Here is a 15,540-nt window from a genome sequence, read left to right as displayed (position 1 = left end):
TCAAATCTACACAGTATGCGGTGCATTGATTCCGTATACTGTGTATACTTAGTATGCGGTATGATGTGATGGAGAAGTGTCAGCAGCAGTCCAATGCGTGCGGTGTTTTTAGACAAATTGCGTTATTTAAAATTCTAACAAACTGTTATCAATAATAACCACATACTGCAAGTGCACCACATAATATTTAATCTAATTTTTGTAGGCAAAACTAACGTACGGCGCATAAATGATATAGCTCGTGAGGCCTGTTTTGATCGGGTCAACTCTAATCGTAAATATCTTAAAATGAAGCTTCCAGGAAAATAAAAAACAAATTTTATATTCTTATGAATTCGTAGAATAACACTGTATAACTTACGCGCGCGAATTCGCTAACACCCTGTATATTACAACACCTCAATAGTTCAGTTCCAAAACTATATTTTATGTACAAATACTATTTCGCATTTAGTATGTTTAACGAACTTGAATAATTTGAAATCGATAAATATTGACAAATGAAATATAATATATAGTTGAATCTAAATAATATCGATATTGAAACTTTGAACATCACTGTGTTTTTTCATACGTAATATATTATACTTATTAAAAAAGGTACTTTTTAGTTTAAATCGAAAATTATTTTTCAAACCAAGAAGTGCCTTTTTTAATATACTATAATAAACTTAATAATTATAAATATATATATTTAACAAGTATACCATTTTTTCTTTACTTTGATTGAAAAAGTATAAATTCTAGTCATATTGAATTATTTTATTGATAGTTTCAACCGATGTAAAATAGCCGTTTCTTTATTAATTAAACCTTACGGTTTTTAACCACTTTATAAAGATGTAAATTTTTTCGTATTTTTCCCGAATCGAGGGAATTTCATAAGAAACAAAAACCTCGTTGTTTGTTGGGTATGATCTGGCCATTTTAGTAACTTTGTCATTTAAAAAAAATTTTTATAATGAACCCATCGTTATCCCATGATGAAATTGGAATGGCTAATTCTTGTGCTCACTACTTACAGTAAAAAATCGGGAATTTTTAAAAAATGGCGAAATCGTAGTTTACTCTCGTGAAGGAGGTGTTTTTAATTCTGGCTCGGGGTTAATGATGGTAAAGAAAAAAAATCAGAGGTACATTGAGTCATGATCAAACCTAAAAATATTCGTTTCTAAATCTGAGAGGGTGAGGGAAAAAACCCTGTGAGTTGACATGGAATGCCCCATATATATATACAATATGAACTTTACTTTGCCTAACAAATGCAAGCATAACCAAGAAATACAAAAAAAATACTTGTATTAATATATATATATATATGCCGTTGTATTTATATTATTATATATATATATATATATATATACAACGGCATATACATATATATATTGTAACGAAATTTATTATTTCGCTGGTTCTCGAAATAAATAATTAACAAAAAGAGCTCTAATTATTTATTTGCTGTCAACTGAATAGTTAATAATTAATAGGAGTTAATTGTTAATAATTCTAAGGGTCACTGCATAGGCACTGTGGAGGGTCAAGTCCACTTACGAGTGGTGTCAGTGTGGCACATGTTTCGTATATATTCGAGGTCCCGTAGTTGGCTTGATACGTTAAACCTTGACCGGTGCTAGTTTTCCCCTCCATCCGTCGAAAAGACAAACTCTCCGAAGGCTGGATCGGATACCTATTCGTGTTGCGGGCTAGGAAAGCGTGCTCCGCATGTCCGGGACGATAGGTGGGAGAGCGCGCGAGTGGGGATTCAGAGGATTCACAGTAGCTTAGTGCAGAACGCTATCGTTAGACGACACAACTTGTCTGGCTCTCGTACTGCTCGTACTGATCACTACCTTCTCTTGGTTCACTACTGGTTCTCTCGACCAGTTAGTTCTCGCCGCGCAGGTCAGAAAATCGGTTACAATATATATAATAATGAATAAATGAATACATAAATGAATACTCGCATTTAAATTCATTTATACTACAGAACGCCTTATGGTAACGGTTACCGACGGCTGGCTGACCGATTACCATGGCGCTGCATGGCGCTATGTAGACTGACAGAAAATGGATTCCTGCCCAGATCCGTCAACGGATATGACGCTCTTTTTTTTGGTTTTTTCATTTCACTCCAACTGTCACCCATGCCTAAAGATGTTTACACTTAAAAAATATTTTTCTTCAAAAAACATGACCTGCATTGAAAAATGCCAAATTATGTCTGCAAGTCAAGAAATATAAGAAAATTCTAAAAATCAATCTTTTATGGCTATTTTTTATTATAACACAGTGTACACTTCTTATTATCATAAAAAATTGCTGATAACACTTTAATTTAATTCCAAAGCGACTTCATGAAGTAGTAGATGTTACTATTGGAAAAACAAACTTTGAGACTAGATTAAAGTCTCAAAGTCAAATTTTTTAAAAGTTATACCATTTCTAACAAAAATGTAACTTCATATATTCGTTAAGGTTGTTTTTAAATCGCATGACCGGGTGACGTTTCGGGTTCACAAGGGTACTTACAAATGCATGTGAAATAAAACAATTATAGCGCCCCCTCATGCCTAAAAAAAAGAGTTTAATCAAGAAAATGAACTCCAAAAAACCGTTAAAAAAAAAAATAAAAATCATCTGTATCTGCAACATTTCAAAGTTTTATTTGTTGACAAAATAAAAAGATCCTCTGAAAATTTACGATGTGCCATAGTAAAAATTTAATTATTTTAGAAATCGTCTAGGTGTCACTGATAAATACAAAGCAACATTCCAATAATAGTGATATTTAAGATGATGGAGTCTAGAAAAATTGATGAAAAAATCCAAAAAAATTAAAGGCTTAATTTCAGTCCAAAATTAACCAAAAATAGCTCATCTTATCAAAATCGTAAGGGGTCAGGCAGATGACCCCGTGATTTGACTAAGAATGCCCCATATATATATATATATATATATATGTATTTGTATATTCAAAAAAATCATAAATAACAATTATTATCGTATTGATGTTTATTCAATATTTATTTTATAATAAATCTATTAAGTTGTTACTTTTGATTGCTAGATTTGAAGACACACACACAACACCTGGCACTAATCATTGGACACTGGACATTTGCTCGTGATATCCAACTATTCTAAAAGAAGTATCACTTTCCTTGCGCGAATTCGCAACACGCTAATTTTTTTTGCTTACTACAAACAGCTATTTATTTTCAACAAACGATTTTTTTTTTTATTTTAATAAATTTTTAGCCAAGAAGTTTATTCCTAAGAGTCCGAAATAAATTTTCTCAGTGGGATTTGTTTTTATTTTTTTTTATATTTTGTTAAGGTTTCCAACAATCTTTTTTTTGTTAATTATTGATCAATCAAAAACTAAATTAATTTCAATTATATCATTGGTTCTAGTATTTTTTTCTCGGGTTCAATTTGGTCTCTGTACGAACTTTTTATCTATATTATTTGAGATAACATTTGAAATTCGCATAGTGAACAATAACAGGCTTCAACCTACGTAAAAATAGAACAATCATTGATTACACGTTAATATATACGTGTATCGTTTGATTTATTGAAACATGACTATGAAGTAAAGACGATATGAAATCCCTAATTTTCTTTATTCAGGTACGAAATTTTAAAAGTGATATTGCATGCATCACCAACCGATTTCGATTAAAAATATACGGTCTTTCGAGATTTCAGCTGATATCTTACTACTGCTGTAGCTGGACATTTTGATGTCAATGTGATCTTTAATGCTCCTTTGTTCATGTGCTCTTTTGTAACATGTTATATAAAATTTATCTGTTTATTTGATTTAATTAAAATCAATTTATTGCACTGTAAAAAAAAAATTCTATATTTGATAACAAAACTTCTTGAAAATAGAATTTTGTTCTAGGAAATTTTTAGTTCTGAAAGAAGAAAAAAAGTTCTTGTTATATGGATGGAAAACTTCTTGTTAAAAGACAAAAAAATTCTTAAAACATGACAGATTTAGATTTAAAATGGAACTTAATTAGTTTTGAAAAAAGACAAATTATTCTTGTAATGACAAAAAAACTTCTTGAAATAAATGCTAAAAAGCTCTTGAATTGAGACGCATTCTTCTAAAAAAAAAATCGTTTTGTTCTCACTTCAAGAACAACAGTTCTAGTTTTTAGAACAAGGCGTCTCGAAAATCATCTAAAATGGCCTTGAATATAGACGCATACTTCTTGAAAAAAATCACAAACTGTACATTGTGAACAATGTTTTTTTTCCCAAACTAAAAACCTATGAGAGGCTTCGAACCCTCGACCCACGCGAACCACGATATTTTAAACCTAACCACTTTCCCACCGACCCACAAGCGCATGTACGTGACGGGACGAAAATTTCTGTTCTCATAAAGCATAACATTTAAAAAAAAAAATAAGTCATATTCAAATTAAGGTTAAGTTTGTTAACAAGTCAAAAGAAAAATGTTTTGCTTATTAATTTTTTTACATATATCATAAGACAACTTATAAGACATAATAAAATATTCTTTTTCCATGTTTGTATTACTTTAATAATGATATGATAATAATATAAAAAATAAATACCGACTAAAGATTAGTTTTCTATTAAATTTATTTTTTTATTTTTTCTTGAGTATTTATTATTAAACGTTAGTTTTCCAATTCGAACATGAGTTAATCTTTCTTCTTAAATGTCATGCTTTATGAGAACAGAAATTTTCGTCCAGTCAAGTACATGCGCTCGTAACTCGATGGGAAAGTCGTTAGGTCTAAAATATCGTGGTTTGCGTCAGTCGAAGGTTCAAATCCCCTCATATGTTATTAGTTTAGGAAAAAAAAAACATTGTTCACAGTGTACAGTTGCACTGTACTTCTGTTAATTAACAAAAGTAATATTAAATGAATAATTTTTTTTTATTAATTTAAATCAGTAGTAATTTACTTCTTGAATTGTATCTAATTACGACTCGATAGAAATCTTTTTTGTTCTTAATTCAAGACACAACTTGATTATTTCCAAGAACTCTCGTTCTAAAATTTAGAATTGTTGTTTTTAAAGTGAGAACAAAAAGATTTTTTTGAGAAGTATGCGTCTCAATTTAGAACTTTTTTAGCATTTATTTCAAGAAGTTTTTTTGTCATTACAAGAATAATTTGTCTTTTTTCAAAACTTATTAAGTTTCATGTCAAATCTAAATCTGTTATGTTTCAAGAATTTTTTTGTCTTTTAACAAGAAGTTTTTTATTCATAACAAGAACTATTTTTCTTCTTTCAAAACTAAAAATTTCCTGGAACTAAAGCTCTATCTGGTAGAACTTTTTTTTTTCAGTTTGTTGAATTCAATTCTTTCCCCTTAAATGATCCAAATGATTTTGAAGTTATAGTGCATAGGTATTTAACAATTTATTGAAATTAAAAATGAGAAAATATATATTTATTAAAATATAAAATCAAATTATACTTATAAATTCATAAATGTCCAATTGTGGTGTTTTTTTGCAATAGTGGATTTTTTTCTATTTATGTATTCACTGCCGGTTAATAAAGTCAAAATCATTTTCTATTTACTCATGCATTGACAGTTATTTATGATTAATTATTGAAATGATTCGAATGCGCATACAACTATACATCTGATTGCCACAGCACTTTTTGGTATTGCTGTATCAGCGGTACCATTTACCGGGAATATATGGGTGCTCACTCTTGATTTGCCTGAACGTCTTGCTGCGATGGCTATCTACCATTACTAGTACATTAAACCGTGTCTGCACAGGACGTGACATGTTTATATAGATAATGCGATCCAACCAATGACAAACGTTTATCACACAAAGTTCCCAACTTCACTACAATATTCGGAAATAATCGAAAATAATACTCAGAGAAATCCAAAACACTGGCTTAAAAGGCATTCATATTAAAAGGCATTAGCTTTAAGTGTTGAAAATTAGTATTTGAAATTTAGTGATTAAGTGATTATTTCGTCAAACATTGCTTGAAAAAAACTAATCTACAAAATACATAATATAAAATATTGTAATTAGATTAATTTGAAAAAATACATGTTTATGATCATCAACTTATATTCTAAATATCGCTCTGATTTTGATTCTTTGAGAAAAAAAGATCGCTAGAAATTAGAAAACTTTCTCTCAAAAATTAGATGGTTAAAGTAGAAAAAAAAGATAATAATTCGATAAAACACCGACTTAAAGGGTGATTTCTACCGAAGGACTAAATCGTTTTTGTTCAAAAAATTAGTAAACACTTCCCCTTTAGGTTATTCTAAAATTAAAGATTAGAAACTAAATTATATTGTTCAAAAAGTAAATTTGTATTGAAAAAAATTTCAGAGAAACATGTCAAGTTTATTCAAGCCAGCTCCTGACGAATTGAATCTCTCCAATTTGTTATTGTTGTTATTGCTGATGTTCAAAGATCAATAGTATACGTTGTGTTAAAAGTGCGCGATACGGCTGAATTTCACTTGAATGTGAGTGAGGTCAAAGGCTGAAAAAGATGGTAATCCAAGAGTGCTTCAGGTCGTAGATTCATATTTAATGTTGGATTTATCGATATCTGTTTTAAGACATACCACTTTTTTAAAAAGTAGCTGGAAAAGTGCACTTTACTACGAATGTTTGATTGTGCAAAGTATGTCCTCCTGCGTGATACTCAACTGCCTAAGAATCTGAGATTTTATGAACGATTTCTATGGAAAGTAGCTTCATTCCACAGTTGCGCTAGAATTTGTTTGGAAGTTCGTACATTGAGACACAACTGATAAAATATAGACCGTGATAAGAACTTTCCTTCCATATGGGTTGTAAGCAAGATCTCTAATTGGTCACTTATGTCGAACGATAATTTCCGGCATTAAAAAATAGAAGAAATACCTAACAATAAATTGAGTTTCATGCATTATTCTTATCGTCTAGTGATAAAAATTAACTCTTACACAGTTGAGAATCACGCAGTAAAGTAGTATAATATCAACTTGAGATGTCAGTGTTGAAAAATGTATATGTAACATATGTATATCTTGATTTACTCGCTGTTAAGAAAATTTGAATCGATAAATGTTCACAGACGCATGGCTGGCAAACTCAGTGGTCCTACGTCAAGCAAAACGTCGTCTGCCTCTACCCTCATTCTATTAGATATTCATCATGAGTTCATAACTCGAAATGAATTTTCATCGTAAAACTAAAATCACCCAAAAGTATACGTGAATCATAATAATACATGTAAGTTTATTGATTGACAGATGAATGTTATATGACGTCTTAAAGAATGTGACCATATTGAATTTTTTCTCTGTAATACTACTGTTATATGAAACTTACGTAAAATGAGTAGAATATACGATCTGAAACTTCAATGAAGACCGTTTTGAAGATATTTTATTGAGTTCTCAAATTGACTTAACAGGGTTTTTTTGAACAAAGTTTGAAACAATTTATGAGGGTAATATACTAATGTTAAGAAAAATTGTAGTAAAGAAATAATGTTTGAAGAGTGTTTTATGATTTATATTCAATCAGTACCGATGTTTCAATTTGAACGAAGAATCTCACACTCAATTCGTTTCGCAGAAACTTAAGAAAAGAAAATTGTAATTGTTCTCTTTTAGTTGTTATAACGTACCCAATGTTGAGTTTTACTGTAACAAGTAATTTTTTTTTTTTGTTTTAAAAAGCACATGTTAAGCTAATTTGTACCTCAATAATAATAATAAAAAAACATGTTACTCCAAAATTTCAGGTTACAATACTTTGTTATTATTATTGAGGGTACAAAATTAGCCCACGTTCTGCTCTTTAAAATAAAGTAAAAATCTTTCAAAGATATTGATTTTTAAAAGCGCCATGCAATTGTTAATCAAACATTTTTATTAACAATTGCATGGTGCCTCCAAAATTCAATATTTTAAAATAATTTATTTTTTATTTTAAAGAGCAAACGTGAGCTAACTACCGTCAAGCCCTGAAAGAAATATTTCTCCGCCATTACTCCGGCTTTCTTCGGCATTACTCCGTTTTTGGCCCATTTCCGGAGAAATTACTCCGGCATGAGATTAATGTCGGAAAAATTAATCTGCCACGATTTTTTTTCCGGAATCATTTCTCTGCCATCAATCTCTTGACGGAATAATTTCTCCGCCATCAACTTCATGCTGGAGTAATTTCTCCGGAAATAGGCCAAAAACGGAGATATGCTGGAGTAATATTTCCACCAGGGAGAGCAGAATTTGTACCTCAATAATTAAAGCAGATATTCAATTGTTAATTAACATTTTTGAGTAAATAATTTTTTTTTGTTATTTTTGAGATACTAATTTCTTGCTTAGTGGTACAAATTAGTACAAATTATTACAAATCAAGACGCTTCTGATGAGTATTCTAGATAATTTTTCTAGGACTTATGCAGGCCAGGTTCACGCACCTGAATTGTACGAATATAATTCTTCATATTCTCTCTCACGAATTTTCATAAATTATTATTAGTTAAACAAAATAAGTGAAATACAAACAAAACATAAATTTACAATTGATGTCCTTGGAAGCCTCAATTTTAGATGAGCTGTTTATTTTTTATCATAGCTTTAATAATCAAAAGAAGTGAAATATAAAAAAAAATAGCAAAATTTTGAAGTAAAAAGTTGAATAATTTGCTGCATAAAAAAAAAAAAAAAAAAAAAAAAAAATTAGGCGCTTTTTTACGATAACGCTTGCGATACATGTTAATAATATTATAATAAAAAGAGCCTAATTTTTTATTATTATTATTATTATTATTATTATTATTATTATTATTATTGATGTTTTTTTCCCGAAGACAATTGTTATATGTTTTTTTTCATTTGTGGGCCTTATGAGATTTAATTCTCACGTTTTCTTACAGGATTATTCAATTTTCATTTTCGATAACTATTATTGATAGAAAATAAAACCGCAAAACAGGGGATAAAGCTCTTTTGAGGCCCAATACGAGATCTTTGTCCTTTGTTGCACAAATGTTTCAATTTATATTGTTTTTAACGGATAGGTTGAGGAATAGTTAAGGCCTCTCGTAGACTCTAATAAGTACACTTTTAAACTTGAAAAATATCGTTGTTATTTATTCTATGTCATTTTTTTTTTAAACTATCTGTACACTTAATTAACCTTAATTGATAATAACCATTACACTAAGTAACTTGGTGCACCACAACGCCTTGTTGAGTCAATTGTATTTGACATCAACCGTAGACCGGTTTGATATATCGTAACTTAAATGACTAATAACAATTAAACTACTGAATGATATCTTTGATTTCAACGCTCTTTTGGTATATAAATATGTTCTGAATGTTATTTTTAATAATTCTGTGCTCACGATTGTTTATTTTATTATATATCGATAAACTAGAAGTGCTCAAGAATTCTAATAATCAGACATGTGCTCAGACTAAGCCTACTATGTGAACTGTGCGCTTAAGATGATGTTTAGTTGATTTAGTCAGTGCTTCTCTTTTCCCCCCCATGTGCGGTGACGCTGGTGGATTAAAATGCCACTGAGTAAATTGTTTTGTGATAGTGTTCTTTAAAATTTTATTCTCTTTTGTATACTGTGAAAAGATAGTCTTTAACTCCTTTTCTGCTCCAATGAAGTTCGTGCCACAATCACTCCAAGTCTGCGGCCGATGTGGTCATACACACGAAGGCACATATCCATCCTTTAAATATTTTTGCACCTTGGCCTTTCCGTGTCTTTAGGATTATTGGACCAGCATAATCAATGCCCGTGTGATTGAAGGCTCGTGTAGGAGTTACTCTCGAAAGAGGTAGTTGGTGAGCACGAATCCCTCTCTGTCGAGCACATACTACACATAAATAATTTAGTTCGCACCTTATGGTGGTCGCTCACGTATATGGCAGAATACCGTCACGTGCCTGTTAGGGAAATCAATAGCCTATTTCCTCCCCAATGGGTCAAGCACGAATCAGTTTATTTTATAATATTCCCACCTGCACTGGTATCAAAAACAAAAAATGTTTCATCCTCTACCCCTCTACCACCACGAGTCCAACCCAATATCGGATACATGTCAGCTCTATCATAGCAAATTTCCACCGTCCCAGCATACATGAGGGCTTGAACCCGAACCCATGGAGGAGATCACCCAGTTGCCTGAGCTCTCCCTTGTGTGGTCTTCTAAAATCGCATATCCAATTATTCAGTATACGATCTGACTGAAACCTTCCATTTTATGTTGAAAGCTCCCTTAACAACGCCTATAAAACAACGTCATTTATTGTTCGCTTCAACGGTTTGCCGGCACGCCAGAAGGGGGTGTCGACTGTCAAGTCAAGACTTTCAAGTTGACATTACGTACAAATGATTCAGTAATGAATGATAATTCGGAACCTGTGTCAATTAATACTCGTACTTTATGTTCTTGAATCTCAGTTGTTATTATAGCCTGCGCAGTTGCTGAAAATATCATTTGTCTGTGCGCAGATGACTTTTCAGGCTCAGTTTTCTTTGTTTGATTGTGGAAAGAGTTTACAACTACTGTGTGCTCTTGGTTTGAAGTTTGCGTGTGCTCTAAGTGCTCTTGTGTGTGCTCTAAGTTTGGCTTTCTTTTGTGCTCTGTGTCCTTTATTATGTGCTCATTGGTGTGCTCTCCTTCGACAATCTTACCAAGTTTTCATTGATTTGTAGTATTGTTGTTGTCAGAGTTATTGTTTTTCTCTGGTTTTGATGTTTAAGTCTTTGTATTACTATTCTCAAAAAATTTTCTCATGTCAATGCTATGAAGTAATGTGTGATGAGATTGATTACAATTGCTATGAGTGCATCTCAATTTACTGCGACACTTTTTTGCGTTATAATCATCAAATACTGGTGGCGGCTGTTTTGGTGTTAAGACGTGATTCTGCGTTTCTCAATGTGCGCACGACCTTGTTATAGGCATTTCGTTCTTGTCTACAAGGTATAGCATTGAAGTATGTAAGAGCAAGATTTATTATTGGAAAAACGTTTTCAAAGAATGTCTCTTGAAATTTTATGACTGAAAAGATGTTATTTGTACCTTGGTATGAGACGTTCCTCTGGTATCTGTTTCATCATAGATTGGATATGTGACATCGACAAATGACATCGCTCTGTTGTCAAAATAACGCACAATTTCTGCCTGAGTAACTTTTTAGAAAATAGTATAGATATGGAATTAATTAAGAGAAACAAATTTTGCAGCAGTGCCATTGTGTCAGCCTGGAAACTTACTTTGTATAAAATCGGGGGATGTTCATTAATGACTTATGAATATCAAAAATTTACGTTCATCAAGAGACTCGGTAGAGTCTCGCCTCAATTTTTAAAAAGCGAGACTCTTTACCGGGTATAAGTATTTTAAGTCAGTGGTCCGTGACGTCGTCGTTTTTAATTAATCAAATGTCGTTCTAATTATTTGTTAAAAAAAAGAAAATAAAAATAGTTTTATTATGTATATTGATGCCTCTCTTTCCAATGAGCCTACTCTCGATTTTTTCCAACAAATAATAAAAAAGATATAAGAGTCAGTAAAAGCCAGGTATTAAATCTTACTAAAAAATAAATTTTCAAGCTGAAATGTCTAATTTCTTCGGATACGTTGCGTATACCCCGCGCCTATCCCTACTCCTGAATTTTTTTTTTACATGCATATATGTGTGTGTATGCAGCCGCATTTATTAGTTATTTATCATTGATGGTATAGCAGAATTTGTTTCTTTTTTCTTTTATTCAAAGCGTACATATATATAGTATATATACACGTTTAAATTTTTATATTCCAGAAAATTAGTATTCGATTATTATTTATTATTTATTATGGTATTCACGGTCAATTTAAAGTAGAAAAATTACGAATATAATTTATTATTAATTTAAACAAAATAAGTGAAATAAAAACAAAACATAAATTTACAATTAATGTCGCCAAAAAGCCTCAATTTTTAAATACCTGTTTATTCATCGTACCTTTAACCAAAGACGTGAAATATCCAAAAGAATGTCAAATTTTTGAAGTATAAAGTTGAATAATTTGCTGCATAAAAAAAAAAATAAAAAAAAAAATTAGGCGCTATTTCGATACATGGTATAATAATAATATAATAATAAAAACTGCAGCGCCTAATTTTTTTTTAAATTTTTTTTTATCCAGCAAATTATTCAACTTTATACTTCAAAATTTTGACATTCTTTTGGATATTTTAGGTCTTTTGATTATTAAAGGTACGATGAATAGACTGGTATTTAAAAATTGAGGCTTTTTGGCGACATTAATTGTAAATTTATGTTTTGTTTTCATCTTTAATTCTAGCAATATCAATTGAAATAGGTCACAATTAATTTTTTTATTTAAAAAAAAATGTATTGGAAAAAAAATAAAAAAAAAAATTCAGTCACGGCTGCTTTCTCTTTGAAAATTGAAAATTTTCAAAACTCCGGTGGGAGGATGGGCTAACTTCGAAATTATAATTTTTATTTATTATTTAATAATGGATTAATACAATTTTTCATTGAATCAAATTTATTTATAAAACTTTAACCTTAAACTTTCAAAAAACAGGATAAATACAAAATGAATAAACCGAATTGATTCCCAGAATTGTTGAGTGCTACCATCTGCCATCTTAAAAAAAAAATAATGGTAAAAATGAGTGGGTATTATGCTCTACAGTCACTAGTGCGCATGCGTACGGCAAAAAAAATGATGAAAAATAATAATAATAATTGTTTAAATCTTCATTAATTGTTTAAATAATTAACTAAAAAATCTCATATTATAGTCAAAAAATTTGTTAGAAAATTTTCTACAAGCTGTTAAGCTCATTGAATGATTTCTTTCTGGTTCTTTTTATTTTATCAACTACTCACTCTGATGCTTTTATAAACAATCGCTTATTATAAAAAAACTAATTGTTAAAAAATTTTCGAGTATGGCTCTGGTTGTATATTTTTTGACGAAGAATCCATAAAAATTAAAATAGAACATCTTAGTTGACTTTTCAAAAAGTTATGTCTGTTCTAAAAAAATGTCGTTTCAGTTTTTTTTGAATAAACAAACGAATTCGATTTTAAAACATATAAACTTTTTTTAATTATCTTTATTTCATCATTTACTATTATCTGTGAAATTTTCGCATCTATGATGTTTTCTTAGTTTTCTTAATATTTCTCTCCGAAGATTTTGTTAAATTTTTCTTTCGTCATTTGTAAACTCAATAATCACCCAAAAAATTTTAATTTTATCAGAGGCTCTAGAGCTCGTCAAGATTATCAATTTAAGCCTAATACACATAATCTAGCTTAATTATTATAGAAGCTATGTGTGGTATTTATAAAACATATAGTAAAAACAATACTATGATGGGACGCTTCGCGTCTATCCCACTTTCGTGAAATATTCATTGGACATCGATGAAGCAGAAGAGTCAAGAAGAAGAATCATCAAGATGTCATTCAGCCACTGCAGCGAGTAATCTACAATATTAATACCTTTTTTCTAATAAATTAGTCTAATAATCTAATAAAAATCTAATAATTAGTTTGATAAAAATTGATTAATCAAATATATTGTGCTTTGAAAAAAGTTAGCATACCAATAGAATGAAATATTTAGATGTGCTATTGCAATGTTATTTTATTAACACAAAGACATAACTGCTCTTTTTTCACATTTCATGGTTTCTTAACGGTAGAGAACCATATTTTTTCGTATAATTTTTTAGCGTTTTGAGTAAGTGAGGAATATTATACATAAAATGGGTATGAATATAGTTAGGAATATAAATAGATTGTGGATGAATTTACCTGAGGGGCCAGATTCAGTGACACCATGACAAAGAAACGTAGTAAAAAAACAGTACATAAAATAACGAACTTATTCAAACGAAAAGCCGAAATACGAAAGAAGTTCCACTTCTCTCTCGCGTACTGATAACACTCACACACTTTTTTTTTTTAATTTTATTACATGCCTGAGACACAAGCTTGTGTCACCTCATGGGCACAAACCTGGAATCGAAGCCCAACATTATACTTAGTGAACATTCTCGGCTTCACTCAGGCTTGGCACAAGTTTGAGAGCCGCGTCATAAAGCTTGTCTCAGGCCCGTCGTTCATGTCTAGAAGAAATATTTTCACATAAACAAAAAACAGCACAAAAGAACATCATAATCGATTGAAAAAATTGAAAATTAGAAAACAGAAAAATTTTGAAAATGTACGAAATATATACCAAGCATAATCAAAAACTACATTTAAGTAAGAAAAATGAATTTTTATTGTTTTAATAAAAATAATTTAGTTTAATTTTAGTCTTTTTTTTCACTTTAATGTGAGAAAATTCATTTTTCGTACATCGATATAATTAATTTAGTTTAAAAAAAAAAAAAATTTAACCATTACCAGTCCCATTCAACAAATTCCTGACATAGTGACGCAGTTATTGCTAATTACATCTAGTGTAGATTTATCCGGTAGTTTGACTTTCATCTGTTCTTCTCAACTTGTAACTATTTTTTTTATTGATTTTTTTAGTTCCAATTAAAAATGTTATTGAACTACTCTTTGCCAGTTCTCGAATTATTTAAACGAGTTATTTAGAGCCCCTAGATATATTACTGGATTCCGTTTTTATCGACTAAGTTATTTTTCAGTTTCATGTAATTTTGAATATTTTCAATTAAAATGATCAATTTAAACAAGAAATAATTAACTTTCAATCGAGAACAAAAAAATTTGACATTATACAGGGGTCTTGTGAGTCGTGAACAGTAGGTAAACTACGAGATTGTACATAAAAGTTTAAATGATAAATGTTTTTGAATTATGGATCTACGACGCTTTGTGCCTGATTTATTAACGTTTTAAATTGACCAATCAGAATCGAGTGTCGAGAATTATTATCATTATGGCGTCTGAATCCACGTTTGTTTACGTGCCATGGATTAAATTGTTTTTGTTCTTTCAATTAATTCAAAATTCGAACGCGAGATGTAGCTAAATCATAAATCCACTGAATTTCCGGAGTATTTTCGAAGTAGTTACTTGTCAAGTATTTTCAAAGTAGCTCGAGACTTGACTTGTGTATATACTTAATATAGAAAAAAAATGAATATGTAGTAATTTGATATATAAATTTATATATGTTTTTTAAATAAAAATTATCGTACTTTGATTACCGTGTTGAGCTCGTGCAAGGACTAGGCTAAATAGAATTGCTTGATATAAAAAATTTTGACTACAATTTTCATCATTAACCTGATGGTTAGCCCGGGTTCAAGTCTCATTGCGTCTGAATTTCTTCTTTCAATTATTTTGTTCGTTCAGATTGTGTAAATAAAAAAACATTATTATTATAAATTGTAACTCAGGAAGTGATATTGGAGTGCTAGGTCAAATGTTGCGGGAGATGTTGCTAGTTAAGCAACAACTATTTGCTGGCATGAATTTTTCCGGCGACATGGAAAAGTAAAGTCGCTTCTTAATATT

General features: G+C 30.4%; 1 protein-coding gene across 12 annotated transcripts in view; it reads left to right on the top strand.

The window, feature by feature from the left end:
* LOC122857626 (RNA-binding protein Musashi homolog Rbp6) overlaps nt 1–15,540 on the top strand; it is a 228,013-nt gene that overhangs the window by 197,999 nt on the left and 14,474 nt on the right. The window lies entirely within an intron of this gene.

The sequence above is a fragment of the Aphidius gifuensis genome, linkage group LG5, assembly GCF_014905175.1.
Source record: "Aphidius gifuensis isolate YNYX2018 linkage group LG5, ASM1490517v1, whole genome shotgun sequence".
In the NCBI taxonomy this organism is placed as follows: domain Eukaryota; kingdom Metazoa; phylum Arthropoda; class Insecta; order Hymenoptera; family Braconidae; genus Aphidius; species Aphidius gifuensis.
The sequence above is the reverse complement of the archived record's forward strand: the minus strand, read 5'-3'. Positions and strand labels throughout refer to the sequence as shown.